Source organism: Schistocerca nitens, chromosome 5 (assembly GCF_023898315.1).
Source record: "Schistocerca nitens isolate TAMUIC-IGC-003100 chromosome 5, iqSchNite1.1, whole genome shotgun sequence".
NCBI lineage: Eukaryota > Metazoa > Arthropoda > Insecta > Orthoptera > Acrididae > Schistocerca > Schistocerca nitens.
Window position 1 is genome coordinate 866,320,610 of NC_064618.1, and position 16,557 is coordinate 866,337,166.

At 43.9% G+C, this 16,557-nt stretch overlaps 1 protein-coding gene across 2 annotated transcripts in view; it reads left to right on the forward strand.

The window, feature by feature from the left end:
• The window catches only part of LOC126259180 (cholesterol 7-desaturase nvd), a 533,483-nt gene that overhangs the window by 196,876 nt on the left and 320,050 nt on the right, over positions 1-16,557 (forward strand). For both annotated transcript variants that reach the window (XM_049955752.1, XM_049955753.1), the window contains exon 2: positions 16,028-16,082. The gene's annotated coding sequence lies outside the window, so the exon portion shown is untranslated. The remainder of the gene's footprint in view (positions 1-16,027; positions 16,083-16,557) is intronic.

Sequence of the window (16,557 nt, forward strand, 5' to 3'; positions counted from 1 at the left end):
AGCACCGTCGAAATTCCGTGCCAGAGACCTACAGGCAAAAAACAAAACGGCTGAGATGAACGAGCTGCGTGGTCCTAACCAGCGTAGCAGTTTAATGGCCTGGGCCTTTTTTTGGGTGCGTGGCGGCGACGGCCCCCGTATATCAGCTTGGGATTCAGTGAGCACCTCCGATTTCGGCGAAACGAATAGAGGGTGGCATGGGTCCGGAGTGGATGACCTCCAAACCCGACACTGGGTCATTGCCGCCGGGACCAGGGGACCGGTATTTTTCGTGGGTCCCAAGCGCACTAAAAAGATAAACGATCGGCTACCTGCTACCTGTTTTGGGCGCCTGGCCCCCTCTCTTTTTCGGCAGGACCGGACCGGTCCGGCTTTGGCGGGGGCGGGGCGGGGGGTTTCGCTGCCCAACGTAGTACGCTCACCCCAGCGGCGTCTGACCTCCAGATTTTGTGAATGGGCCCGGGATGTAGCACATACCTGCCAGAATTTCGTTGGCCCTGGACCACGTCCAGTTAACAGAGATGTTGATCTCCCAGACCGACGTCCAAATAGTCGCCAATACCGCCAAAGTCCTGATACACAGTCGCTGTCACACTGCATTTCGACTTGGATGTTAAGTGATCAATCATTCATTTAATAATTATCTCCTCATTGCTGATGAGGTAGGCCATATTTTGACTGGCACATACGAACAGCTGTTCTCAGATGAACTAGTTTCGCCACGAGCATATAAATGATTTTCTATCTGGCCCAAACTTCGACTCTAGCAAAGTTATACAGCACGAGAAACTCCTTCTCCAATTCTCGTGAGTGACCAAGATCATTCGATTAGTTTGAACAAGGCTCCAGTCTGAAGCGCCTTGGTACGTTAAAGTATCCATGGCCCTTAAGTAACAGGAATTTTTGATCTGAGTCACAATCCACCGTACGTTTCGATTTTTGGCACACCTATCTCCGAATGGGAACATTTGTTACGACTTCACGGAATAACTTCCGTGGTACTATAAGGAGTTGCACAGTGTAGAAATTGTAGGGGAAGCCAGAGAGTGGAATACACCCAACAAATAACTGAAGGCATAGGGCGCAAATGCTGCTCTGAAGTGAAGCGGCTGTCACAGGAGGGGAATTGGTAGCGGGGCACATCGAACCACTTGGAATACTGATGACTCCAAAAACAAAATCTTTAATTGCCTAATTTCTGTTTCAATGACCACAAATGATAACAGCAACCGAGTGAGGTTAAAACACAGGGACGGATTTCAGAGGCCTGATTTACGTCTTCATTGTGTTGCTCAAATAACTCCAAGCCTCGAATCAGATGAAGGCTGATGTACTCCTCATCTCAGTCCACGTGAGCCAGTTTTCTCTCTCTCGTGACGACTTTATCGACGAGGTGTAAAGCGTAATCCGTTTTTTCCACAGATACTTGAGAAAGCGCATATATTTTTATTATCTGTTGAAACCTCCCCTTAGAAAAATTTATTAATGACTGTTCTGGTAAACCTCTACGTTATTTGATTTTCAAACAGCTGAGCAAAACTGAACGTACTCACACATTTCTCTCTTTACTTATTCTGATCATCACTAAACTGACACACAATATTTTTTTAGCGCAACGCAGTCTGACTTTCAATAATCCCTACAAAAGTATGGCTCTGACTAACAATAACCTATACCTTTCGTGAATCACTTACCTCACAAAAATCTTCGTTACTCAAACTACTGCAATACAGCGTGCGCCAATACTACCAGCTGAATAAAAGATTCTAACTACTGAAGGTACTAACTGCTGATAGGCATAGTTAGGAAATGAAAGATTTTGACAGAGAACAAACAATGTATTTACCTTAATAATGTTCAAAAGTCATCATATATATATGTATATGTTCATGATATCCAATGTTACAAATTTACTCTTTCTGATGGACACACGTCCAGATCGTCCGCTCTCAAAATTCTGCCATCTCTCTCCGCACATCCACCACTGCTGGCGGCTCACCTCCAACTGCGCAACGCTACGCGCCGTTCACATCCAACTGCCCAACACTACAATGGCGAATATTCCAACAATGCAAACCAGCCACAGACGGCACACAGCACAGTCAATGATTTTCATACAGAGCGCTGCGTGGCGTTCCCAACATAAAAACCTAAACAGCCTACTTACACTGTTTCGCATTTCGCCTGTTACCAATATAGGCAGTAATCGTTACCCGTCGGCAACGATATGAAAATATGTTCCGCATGTTTCCTTTTTTGGTGTATTTGAAGGCAGCAAGACCACGGGACTACGTTGGGTATTCAGACAGGGATGTTGGACGGAGTAATTCTATCACTCTGCAAGGTCCTTCGTGTATGAAAAGCATCGGCGCATGCTTTATCGGTTTTTAGCAGAGACGGAGGAGTACAATGTGAAATCTAGCAGCAGCATCTTCATTCTTTCTGTTCGACTCCAATGAAAACAAAGATTCTTCAGTTTTCGTTGCAGACTGTGGCAATATTCCTCGACTGTCATGGCGAGTAGTAGTAAACGTTAGCAAAATTTACTCTGAAATCCTGTTCAGTGACATAATTTGAAAATTAAGGCGTAGTCGACACGACGTTACTACGTGAATACTCTGTCATGGGTGACGTCATCAGACCCACGTCCTGGGCTGCGAAACGGAATTGCTATGAAGATAAAAGACGAATCAACGTAGTATGATGTCTAAGACATCCCTACAAAGAGAATAAGAAGTGTCGTAATAACAACGCTTGAAGGATGCCGTTAGTATTGATGAAATCTCCACTACATACTCGACAACATCCATTTCGTCGGCATCTACATCCTTTTCCCTTGTCTGAACCCTGATCGGCGTACCATACATTTCATGTGGAAACGTTACAGGCTTTGATATAATATTATGGAGAATCTGATGTCAAAGGCGGAAAGAAGGTTGTCAGACTAGCAGATGAGTTGGGAAAATTGCGCGTAATTAGAAGAGGACCGCTTCAATAAAGACCAAAATGAAACAGTCACGCACTGGTTAATATATTTCGTGACTTAAAAGAAATCCAGTCACATCTCTTACTGATTCGTTTTGGTACTCATTTGCCGCTGCAGAAAATATAAATGAACGGAATGAATACAATGTTTTACGGATTCGAATTTAGTGAGATGTTCTCCTCATACCCGTTAGCTGATGATTGCGTAATCTCTGCCAGTTACCTCTGCAATCCGTGTTGGAACCAAATATGAAGCACAATTTCTAGGTTCGGTCGCGAATGAAGATAAACGATATCGACGTACGTGTCACTGAATAACATCCCCTTCTTATAAGCGCCAGCAGCGCTAATACACAGATTTTTTGACATGTTTTCGCTGGAAATGCGTTTTGAAGCGACAATAGTATTCAGCTGTTAACCACAGAACCATCTTCAAGGTAAAACAGTGACCTAATTAAAACCACTTAACACAATGACAGCCGCGCGGGATTAGCCGAGCGGTCTCAGGCGCTGCAGTCATGGACTGGGCGTCTGAGAGTAAAACACAACAATAAGAGAAATTTCACAAGACTTCATGCAAACTTGACTTCATTGTGACGTCATACGCTGGATGGAAGACGCAAAACGCGGCCTGTCGACTTTCGTGATCGTACGGTTCACAACCCGTTAGATCAACATGGCGTTCAACACAACAATTCGGCCGAGTTAGAGAGAACAGGAGGTTCGCCGTGTATTTACTGCAGGGTACCGTTAACCGCGAAGTTACGTTGTTTATAAATGCGACAAGATCGGCATTCCTATGGATAAAGGAGACATCAAACTGTTCGCGAGAACTAATTCCGAAACTTACTGAAAAACCTGTACTAACTATTTTTGCTGATACGTCTTCACTGACGCGACTTGCTGATTCACAGGCAGAAAAAAAGTGCTGAATCCATTTTAATGTATATAATCAACATTGTTCATTAAACCGTCTCAACAACAATGTAAGCTTATCTTTAGAAACTGTGAAAACTAGTTTGAGGAGTTGGACTGTAATTAAAAAGGGTGGTTAGCCATTCTATCTGACGAATTAAAGTGGTAGCTCATTTAACTTACGCTGTACCAATAAATACTGTTTGAAAACAGCAGAACATTTAGGATCTCTCAAAAACGCCTTGCTGTTGTACAATTTGTTATAATAAAATAAAGAAAAACATCTCGTGGATGGCTCAGACTAAGTTATCTTTTAAATCTTTTAGAAATGTGTCACTCTTTTCAGTGCTTTTTAGTCCGAGTGGTAGTTTGTGTTACCAGATGACCAACGTGTTTTGAACTTGTATTTGCGTGTTTCACGATTAATTTGTAAGTTATTGACGACGGCAATACACTCCTGAGAGAGAACTCTCAAACGTACACAGCATCAAATATTGCAGAACATACGTCTGTCAAATTATTAAGGAAGTCACAGAATTCTTTAGAAAGCAGAAAAAAGTTGGAAGTGACAAGACGCGAATCCGCAGCTAGCCGTCTTTCACTTCACAATTCTACACTAGTAACTTGTAACTTAGACTCTGTCCTGTAACTTAGATGTCATACAGGCTTTAAGCGCCGATAAGTCATTATATAGCATGTAATAATAATAATAATAATAATAATAATAATAATAATAATAATAATAATAATCCCCGTGGAGGCCCGGGAAAAGAATAGGCCTCCGGTATGTTCTGCCAGTCGTAAAAGGCGACGAAAAGAACAAACCACTAATAGGGCTAACCCCCCTTTTAGTGTGATTAGTTGGTTCAGGACAGAACTGAAGAAGCCTCGGACAAGCGCCGTCATGGTCGGGGACGACGCTTGAACCCTATGCCCGCCCACAATGGTAACGACACTGCTAGCCAACTGGAAAATGATTTAAATCCAAATAGAGGTGTTTTGCAGGATATGCTTCCTGCAACCACCCTAGAAGGAAAACAAAGACAGAGGATGAGATGGTCAGATGAAGTTAATCGACACCTCATGTTCTGTTATTACCAAGCAACAAACCTAGGAACCAACACAACTGGATACAGATCACAAGTATACACAACATTTATTACCAGATACCCAGAATTAAAATTTTTAACAGAACAACGACTAGCTGATCAGATCCGTGTAATAATCAAAAATAACAGGATCCCCCAGTCAGAATTAGAAAACATCAAACAAGAAGTACAACAAATACTGGAACAAAATAATGTGCAATCAGAAGAAAATACAGTAATGGACTCAAACATCCCAGAGCAAACAAACAAAGAACAACACGCACCAATTAAACAATCAGAGGAAAACGAAATCTTAAGACAGCCACCAGAACAAGCACAAATAGAAAACGAAGTGACACAGATGCTAGATATAGAAGAAAAATTTCAGCTAACATATATAGAATACAAAGACACAAATACAGACATTAGACCATTCTTGCATAGACCACCAAATAACCCACAAGTCGAAACAACAATAAAAACTATCAACACAATCATACACAACAAAATAAATGAAAACACAACTATGGAAGAGTTACAACTACTGGTTTATATAGGAGCACTCACTACACTAAATATACACACTAGACAGAGATCAGAACCAACCAACACACAGAAGAAACCCACAAAACCAGCATGGCAACACAGGCTACAGATCAGAATAGAAAAACTGAGAAAAGACATCGGACAGCTAACACAATTTATAAGAAATGAAATCTCGGAAAAAAAACGAAAAAGGTTAGGTAAAATCTCACAACAAGAAGCGACAGAGCAATTAGACGAAAAGAAGCAGAAATTACAAGCATTAGCCAAACGACTCAGAAGATACAAAAAAAGTGAAAATAGAAGGAAACAAAACCAAATATTCAACACAAACCAAAAGAAATTTTACCAGACAATAGATAACACACACATTAAAATAAACAATCCACCAAACATAACAGACATGGAACACTTCTGGAGCAACATATGGTCAAACCCGGTACAACATAACAGGCATGCACGGTGGATACAAACAGAAACAGACACATACAAGATGATACCACAAATGCCTGAAGTGAAAATTTTGCAACATGAAGTCACCCAAGCAATTAATTCTACTCACAATTGGAAAGCCCCTGGAAATGATAAAATAGCAAATTTCTGGTTAAAGAAGTTCACCTCAACACATTCACATCTAACTAAATTATTTAACAGTTACATTGCAGACCCATACACATTCCCTGATACACTTACACATGGAATAACTTATCTGAAACCTAAAGATCAAGCAGACACAGCGAACCCAGCTAAATATCGCCCCATAACATGCCTACCAACAATATACAAAATATTAACTTCAATCATTAAACAGAAATTAATGACACATACAACACAGAACAAAATTATAAATGAAGAACAAAAAGGCTGTTGCAAAGGAGCACGAGGATGTAAAGAGCAACTGATAATAGATGCAGAGGTGACATATCAAGCTAAAACTAAACAAAGGTCGCTACACTACGCATACATTGATTACCAAAAAGCTTTTGATAGTGTACCCAACTCATGGTTACTACAAATATTGGAAATATACAAAATAGATCCTAAATTGATACAGTTCCTAAACATAGTAATGAAAAATTGGAAAACCACACTTAATATCCAAATAAATTCAAATAATATCACATCACAGCCAATACAGATTAAGCGTGGAATATACCAAGGAGACTCATTAAGTCCTTTCTGGTTCTGCCTTGCTCTGAACCCACTATCCAACATGCTAAATAATACAAATTATGGATACAATATTACTGGAACATACCCACACAAAATCACACATTTGCTATACATGGATGATCTAAAACTACTGGCAGCAACAAATCAACAACTCAACCAATTACTAAAGATAACAGAAGTATTCAGCAATGATATAAGTATGGCTTTTGGAACAGACAAATGTAAGAAAAATAGCATAGTCAAGGGAAAACACACTAAACAAGAAGATTACATATTGGATAACCACAGCGACTGCATAGAAGCGATGGAAAAAACGGATGCCTATAAATATCTAGGATACAGACAAAAAATAGGAATAGATAATACAAATATTAAAGAAGAACTAAAAGAAAAATATAGACAAAGACTAACAAAAATACTGAAAACAGAATTGACAGCAAGAAACAAGACAAAAGCTATAAATACTTATGCCATACCAATATTGACCTACTCATTTGGAGTAGTGAAATGGAGTAACACAGACCTAGAAGCACTCAATACACTTACACGCTCACAATGCCACAAATATAGAATACATCACATACATTCAGCAACAGAAAGATTCACATTAAGCAGAAAGGAAGGAGGAAGGGGATTTATCGATATAAAAAACCTACATTATGGACAGGTAGACAATTTAAGAAAATTCTTTATAGAACGAGCAGAAACTAGCAAAATACACAAAGCAATCACTCATATAAATACATCGGCTACACCACTACAATTTCATAACCACCTCTACAACCCTTTAGACCACATAACATCAACAGATACGAAGAAAGTAAATTGGAAAAAGAAAACACTTCATGGCAAGCACCCGTATCATCTAACACAGCCACACATCGATCAAGACGCATCCAACACATGGCTAAGAAAAGGCAATATATACAGTGAGACAGAAGGATTCATGATTGCAATACAGGATCAAACAATAAACACCAGGTATTACAGCAAGCATATTATTAAAGATCCCAATACCACAACAGATAAATGCAGACTTTGTAAACAACAAATAGAAACAGTAGATCACATCACAAGCGGATGTACAATACTAGCAAATACAGAATACCCCAGAAGACATGACAATGTCGCAAAAATAATACATCAACAGCTTGCCTTACAACATAAACTTATAAAACAACACGTTCCTACATACAAGTATGCACCACAAAATGTACTGGAGAATGATGAATACAAATTATACTGGAACAGAACCATTATAACAGATAAAACAACGCCACATAACAAACCTGACATCATACTCAACAATAAAAAGAAGAAATTAACACAATTAATCGAAATATCCATACCCAATACAACAAATATACAAAAGAAAACAGGAGAAAAAATTGAAAAATACATCCAACTGGCTGAGGAAGTCAAAGACATGTGGCATCAGGATAAAGTTGACATCATACCAATTATACTATCAACTACAGGAGTCATACCACACAATATCCACCAATACATCAATGCAATACAGCTACATCCAAACATATATATACAATTACAGAAATCCGTAATTATTGATACATGTTCAATTACCCGAAAGTTCCTAAATGCAATATAACACATACCGTACAGTTAATAGGAAGTGACGCTTGATCAAGGTCCGCGTCACTTTCCATTCTCAACCAGACTTAACGTCTGAGAAAGTAAAGAAATAATAATAATAATAATAATAATTGTAATAAATCGTACTGAAAACTTCGTGTTTTTGTAAAAATGCTGATACTGCGTGTGGCGTCAAAACGACGTCACGTGTGTTTTAAGTCTTGTGAAATGAGTTTTGCACGCCGCGACGGCACATCCACAGTGCTTTCAAACTACATGGTTGATTACTAAACTCGATGAAATATGGCGGAGTGCCAAGTAGCAGAGACTTAGAACGACAGTTTCGCTGAGAACTGAGACATGAAATGAGCGATTTTCATCAACTGTCGTGGTAGAAAGCCACGTCTCGATTCAGAAGGTTGTGTGCCCATTGTATTTCCACAGCTTCCTTCACCACTGAGTCTCAATAGGATGAGACTGTGGCCAGTATGTTGACTTTCTTGTAAAACCAGTGGGCTCGGCTCTGAGCACTATGGGACTTAACATCTGAGGTCATCAGTCCCCTAGAACTTAGAACTGCTTAAACCTAAGGACATCACACACATCCGTGCCCGAGGCAGGATTCGAACCGGCGACCGTAGCGATCGCGCGGTTCCAAACTGAAGCGCCTAGAACCGGTCGGCCACACTCGTGAACCCGCGCAGCCACACACCAGACTCGCACGTCTCTTCACGGCAGCGGTGGAGGGTGGCGTGGCGCTCCCACATACCACCCGCACCGCCTATTACTAAACGCCTAAAACGCTCCTGCGGTCCCAGATGCAGGTTGCTTAATACCGGCCTGCAGGGCCCACAAAAGTTTCATTTTCGGTATTTCATTATCGGTTGAAATAAAAAAAAAAAAAAAAAAAAAAAAAACATGCCGCGAAACTCCGCTCATCAGTACAATCTTACGCTAAAGGATTAACACAGAAAATGAAGTTGAGGTGTTCCTTTTATCCGCGTTTCGGAGCTTCCGCGGAGTGGCGCGAAACGTCGCCCGCGGCAGAGGCCAGCGTCCACGCACTGAAGCGACGTGCGTCGCGCGATACGAACTACGCGACGTAACACTCCACAGATTTAATCGGGTGCGTTTGATTCTCTCTACTGCCACACACACACGTAAAACAGCTCTAAATAAGGGACGCCGGCCAAGCTTGGACCCGCGAGACAGTGTCAGACTTCACAACTCCGTAGCCAGTAGCCGCAAGCGCTACAGAAACGCCGCTGACAGACCTGTGCGCCGCTCCCAACTGGCCATTGTTTCCACACAACGAATCAGCAGTACTGTTCAAAGTCAGTGGGGAAATAGTCAAGCACAAACATCACTCTCACGCCTGTACGGAAACAAACGTACTTGGTATCGATTAACCCTGACCAAAGGTGTCGCTCCCATCCAACATCAGGTCCAGGTCCAGCTGCAGCCAGCTAATGGCTCGGTGCTGTGTCCAGAAGTCTCTCTCTTTACCGGACGAGTCCGGGCTTCCTGATTCGCCGAGGAAATTGGAGATTGCTGAGCAGAATTCCACGCTAAGCTCAGTAGCACTCTTCGGATTATCTCCGTCTTAAGTGTTACAATAGGTAGATCGCGAAAGATCGGACCCCCGTCCCCAGAACTTCTGAAGGCAGACTTCAACTGTGGATATCGTATCGCAGGCAGAGTCCCTTTGACTGTTCAGAGTCGTCACTAAACCCGCCAAAAGATATAAACAACAATGCATGAGCAACGCCTACTAGACGGAGGGGGTCCGACAGACCTTCAATTCCAGTCATTCCACCAGGAAGGAGGTACACATCTCTTGTTGTCTGTAGTTGAACCATGCCTAGACGGTCAATACCGCGGTTCGATCGCTTCCGCATTGTTACTTTCTGCCAGGAAGGGCTCTCAACAGTGGAAGTGTCTAGGCGATGTTGTTCGGACATGGAGGAGGTACAGAGAAACAGGAACTGTCGAGTACATGCTTCGCTCAGGCCGCCCAAGGGCTACTACTGCAGTAGATGACCGGTATCTACTGACTGTGGCTGGGAGGAACCCTGATAGCAACGCCACCATGTTGAATAATGATGTTCGTGCAGCTGCAGGACGTCGTGTTGTGACTCAAACTGTGCGCAATAGGCTGCATGATGCGCAACTTCACTCCCGACGTCGATGGCGAGGTCCACCTTTGCAAACACGACACCATGCAGCGAGTTACAGAAGGGCCCAACAACATGCCGAATGGACCGCTCAGGATTGGCATCACGTTCTCTTCACCGATGGGTGTCGCATATGCCTTCAACCAGATAATCGTCGGAGACGTGTTTGGAGGCAACCCAGTCAGACTGAACGCCTTCGACACATTGTACAGCCAGTGCAGCAGGATTGAGGTTTCCTGCTGTTTTGGTGTGGCATTATATGGGGCCGACGTATGCCGCTGGTGGTCATGGAAGGCGCCGGAACGGCTGTACGATACGTGAATGCCATCCTCCGACCGATAGTGCAACCATATCGGCAGCATTTTGGCGAGGCACTCGTCTTCATGGACGACAATTCTCGCCCCCATCGTGCACATCTTGTGAATGACTTCCTTCAGGATAACGACATCGCGGAACTAGAGTGGCCAGCATGTTCTCCAGAAATGAACCCCATCGAACATGTCTGGGATAGATTGAAAAGGGCTGTTTATGGACGACGTTACCCACCAACCACTCTGAGGGATCTACGCCGAATCGCCGTTGAGGAGTGGGACAATCCGGCCCAACAGTGCCCTGATGAATTTGTGGATAGTATGCCACGACGAAAACAGGACGTGCTACTATGTATTAGAGGTACCGGTGTGTACAGCAATCTGGACCACCACCTCTGAAGGTCTCGCTGTTTGGTGGTACAACATGCAATGTGTGGTTTTCATGAGCAGTAAAAAGGGCGGAAATTATGTTGATCTCTGTTCTAATTTTCTGTACAGGTTCCGGAACTCTCGGAACCGACGTGATGCTAAACTTTTTTTGTGTGTGTATTTAACATAACATAGGCTTTTCAGCGAATAAGATCCACACACATCAGCCGTCTATGGCGCTGCTGGAGGAACAGAACGCCCTACCATTAAAATTCCTTGTCAGCCATTTGGCCAGCACGGCAGCGCGCTACAGAGCATGCATCGCCGTGCGCGGTGGTCACGCATCCTATTAAGAACCGTCTTGTAACGTTACGCGCATGTAGGCGAGCTAATAGGCCGCCTAGTGTTAGTGCAACGCGAGGTGCATTTGTTTGCGAAACTGTGCGGCTGCAGGGCCGGTGGAACGACGCAGCCGGGCGGGCCTCCAGGGCGGCAGCGAGCAGAGGCAAATGCTGAAGCTGGCGAGTGTGGACGGCTGTTACTCGCACGTCCTATGTGCAGGAGATTGTGGAGTGTCAGAAAATCTGAGGATCGACAATAACTCACATCTAATGTTAGTGGAAATCTGAATACATCTGCGTTCTCCGAAGAATGTGGCAGATCCATATACACATGTCTTTAAAACTGCAGAAGTTAATATTTCACGTTGACTAAACATTTACAACTTTTAATCGCTTCGTGTGATTTCAACAAACGGTGACTCCGATTGCACTATAGCCATCATCACTGAAACCTACGTATCCCTATTTATTTTATTTATTGATTTACGACGTTTTTTGCATCATTTTCATTATGCAAATGTCTATCAGAACATCGTATTCTTCACATTTACACAGCAAATGAATGCAGCATGAATAACTCATATTCTATTATACTTGTGTTTTTCTCTGATGAATAGTTTACTAGCTTGCCAGTAACTTTATTTACATGTTGATCGAAAGTGCTATAAAAAAACTGTGCTAATTTAAAACTGGGCAATAGCATGTATTAGCAGACACCATAACTGAAAAGAGAGCCAAAACATGCTTCTGTTAAGAAGACATAAATAATTCTTTAAATACTATTTAACGATAATCTGTAGTAATTTAACGTGAGCACACTTGCAGAAGAACAGTGGCGTATTTAATGGGCACACCTTTATTTATAATTATTGTAAATGCTCTGAATGTTATAGAATGTTTATAACATTTCTTTTGTTTGAATATTATTGTAATATATTACTTTAGTGTGGGAGTGTGGTCAAGATGAGTCAAACCGTCTATGTAGAGCTCGAGAAAGATGTATTTTTGTTGGTAATGGCCTTCAGCCAGTGAGAGTTGGACAGTGGCGGGGTTGGGTTGTTTGGGAGAGGAGACCAGACAGCGAGGCCATCGGTCTCATAGGATTACGGAAGGACGGGGAAGGAAGTCGGCAGTGCCCTTTCAGAGGAACCATCCCGGCATTTGCCCGGAGCGACTTAGGGAAATCACGGAAAACCTAAATCAGGATGGCCGGACGCGGGACTGAACCGTCGTCCTCCGGAATGCGAGTCCAGTCTGCTAGCCGCTGTGCCAGCGCGCTCGGTGGACAATGGCGGAACGCTACCAGAGTCAAGTGGAGATGGGGGCTTCTCGAGCGAAGAGCTCATGGGAGTGATTCTGGACAGTTTGTGACGAGTGCTGGAAGGAGGCAGACCTGTCTGCGATGACGCGCGTCATTCGATCGCCGAGTTGTTTGATTCTCGGTGGTAAATGGCCGCTGTCATACTTGAACTACTCAAGGGACTTATATTTCGGGAAGTCTGAATGTATTCCTGAATAGGACTCTAACTTTTGCCACTTGATTTACGGAAGTGAGAATAGACATAATATGAGTTACTGTTCTCCGTATCATCGTGTTAAACTCTGAAGTATTTTGAGTTAGTGACTCTTTCCTGTATTCTGATCACGAAATCGACCAAATTTTCGGGAGTCTATGATGACTATTTAGTTTGGGGATTTCGCTACCACTCTCGTAACGTTTTCAACGTAACTTGGCTGCATTTCATAAGGGTACTTTCTGTTTGTATTTTAACTGAGTATCGTAGGACCCCTTCCTGTTTATTTGAGATGTCCTTTGTTGAATACTCATTATTAAACATAAAATTTGAAAATTTGTGGTAAGGACTATCAGACCAAACTGCTGAGGTCATCGGACCCTAGACTAACGACTTACACACTAACTTACGCTGAGGGGACAACAAATACACCCATGCCCGAGGGAGCACTCGACGAACCTCCAACGGGGAGGGGGGGGGAGGGGGGGGGAGCCGTGCGTGCGAATCGTGAGAAGACGCCCTAGACAGCGCAGATACCCTACTCGGCCATTCAACGTAAATCTCTCTTGTCTTCATCAATTACAGACGTTATTATTTAGTAATTCGTTTATCTTTTATTTTATGTTTCTTTGTATTTTGTTAACTCTGAATTCTAGCCAATGCACAGATATTTCACTGCAGAATCACAGTTACAGGTTATCATCTGCATGAAAGCAGACGCACGCAGTTCGTCCCTATGACTACATCGAGTTAGTATTTTCAGAGTCGTGCGTAGCCCAAGTACCTAAAATACACTCCTGGAAATGGAAAAAAGAACACATTGACACCGGTGTGTCAGACCCACCATACTTGCTCCGGACACTGCGAGAGGGCTGTACAAGCAATGATCACACGCACGGCACAGCGGACACACCAGGAACCGCGGTGTTGGCCGTCGAATGGCGCTAGCTGCGCAGCATTTGTGCACCGCCGCCGTCAGTGTCAGCCAGTTTGCCGTGGCATACGGAGCTCCATCGCAGTCTTTAACACTGGTAGCATGCCGCGACAGCGTGGACGTGAACCGTATGTGCAGTTGACGGACTTTGAGCGAGGGCGTATAGTGGGCATGCGGGAGGCCGGGTGGACGTACCGCCGAATTGGTCAACACGTGGGGCGTGAGGTCTCCACAGTACATCGATGTTGTCGCCAGTGGTCGGCGGAAGGTGCACGTGCTCGTCGACCTGGGACCGGACCGCAGCGACGCACGGATGCACGCCAAGACCGTAGGATCCTACGCAGTGCCGTAGGGGACCGCACCGCCACTTCCCAGCAAATTAGGGACACAGTTGCTCCTGGGGTATCGGCGAGGACCATTCGCAACCGTCTCCATGAAGCTGGGCTACGGTCCCGCACACCGTTAAGCCGTCTTCCGCTCACGCCCCAACATCGTGCAGCCCGCCTCCAGTGGTGTCGCGACAGGCGTGAATGGAGTGACGAATGGAGACGTGTCGTCTTCAGCGATGAGAGTCGCTTCTGTCTTGGTGCCAATGATGGTCGCATGCGTGTTTGGCGCCGTGCAGGTGAGCGCCACAATCAGGACTGCATACGACCGAGGCACACAGGGCCAACACCCAGCATCGTGGTGTGGGGAGCGATCTCCTAGACTGGCCGTACACCACTGGTGATCGTCGAGGGGACACTGAATAGTGCACGGTACATCCAAACCGTCATCGAACCCATCGTTCTACCATTCCTAGACCGGCAAGGGAACTTGCTGTTCCAACAGGACAATGCACGTCCGCATGTATCCCGTGCCACCCAACGTGCTCTAGAAGGTGTAAGTCAACTACCCTGGCCAGCAAGATCTCCGGATCTGTCCCCCACTGAGCATGTCTCACGCGGTCTGCACGTCCAGCACGAACGCTGGTCCAACTGAGGCGCCAGGTGGAAATGGCATGGCAAGCCGTTCCACAGGACTACATCCAGCATCTCTACGATCGTCTCCATGGGAGAATAGCAGCCTGCATTGCTGCGAAAGGTGGATATACACTGTACTAGTGCCGACATTGTGCATGCTCTGTTGCCTGTGTCTATGTGCCTGTGGTTCTGTCAGTGTGATCATGTGATGTATCTGACCCCAGGAATGTGTCAATAAAGTTTCCCCTTCCTGGGACAATGAATTCATGGTGTTCTTATTTCAATTTCCAGGAGTGTAGGTGTAATCGCAGAGAGGAACTGTTGAGCGGTAACCGTCTGATACAGTGGCGATGTCCCGTCTTTCTTAATGTCCTGGAGACCATCATGAACCGTGGTGACTTCAGTTTAATTATCTCCTTCTAATAAAGGCGTTATTTCTTTGTCTCTCATTGCGTATTTCTTGCAGTTACCGTGTGTAATACGAGTATACTGTAGCAGTTGTTTGTATGTACGGCCCAAGGTTCATAGGGCTTGCGTCGGCACATCATGGGAAAGTTACTTTTGCCTGTAAGGTTTGCACATTACTATATATTTGAAATGAAAGTAATACCCGTTGTGGGCAGTAGAATTTTTTTAGTCATTATCAAGCAACATTCAGGTAACCTCTATCTAACATGCCACAATACACGTAGCATGCAAATCGTCCTCTAGGTGACATGTGTAGCCACTTCCAACAGCTAACGTTGTCACTGTTGTGGTACGTCTACATTCATACTAAGGCAAATGAGTCTGCTCGTTGACGAACCACAAGAATGAATTTGACGACGGTGCATGAAGTGAAGTGCTTCGCAGTGATCACATTAGTGTTTTTAAGTGGCTTCACATGTCTCCTAGAGGATGGCTACACATACGGGATAGAGGATTAGTTTGCGTATTATTTGTATTGCGACATGTTGAACGGCGTTTATCTTAATGCTGCTGGATAATGACTAAAAGTCGAAACTGTCCAATAGCAAATAAGTCAAATAAGTTTGGAAACTGTGCAGTCCATAACGGACAATATTTTCTTTTGGAGTCTAGTTCATGTTAGTGCAGACCTCTAACAATGACTTTCGTGTTTTTCAGATCACTGTTGCAGTCTGCCAGCCCGGGTGAATTACGCGCTATTGTGGTTTAACAGGTACGTTACGCCTCCAGCAGAACCTTACTTCTCGGAGATTACGTGTGCATTCCCATAAGGCAAACGAATCACAGCAACAGTCGTTCCGACTGTATGAGGGTGCACTACCGGCTCTAAAACAGCAGTTAATAAGGACGCTTTTATCGTGTGTTTCACATCACCCGAAAACAGAATCTTAAAGTTACCATTATTACAAATAAGTTTTTAATCTGATCCACTAGCTAGTGGTGGTGACGTTGCTGTTATTCTATCTCTTCTTTTGGGAGCCTACACTGAAGAGTCCGCATTTTTTTTCACGTCAACAAGAGACATTGCAGTCACTATGCACTGGACGCCATTGTTGTTAACTGCCACTTAGGCTGCTTAGCTGATTCTTACAGACATTCCCTTTCTGCTACAAAATGTTGATGCGACTACCATAGAAGCGTATGTATTGTCGACCACCGGATCTCACGAGAGGTGGGCCCACCACTGT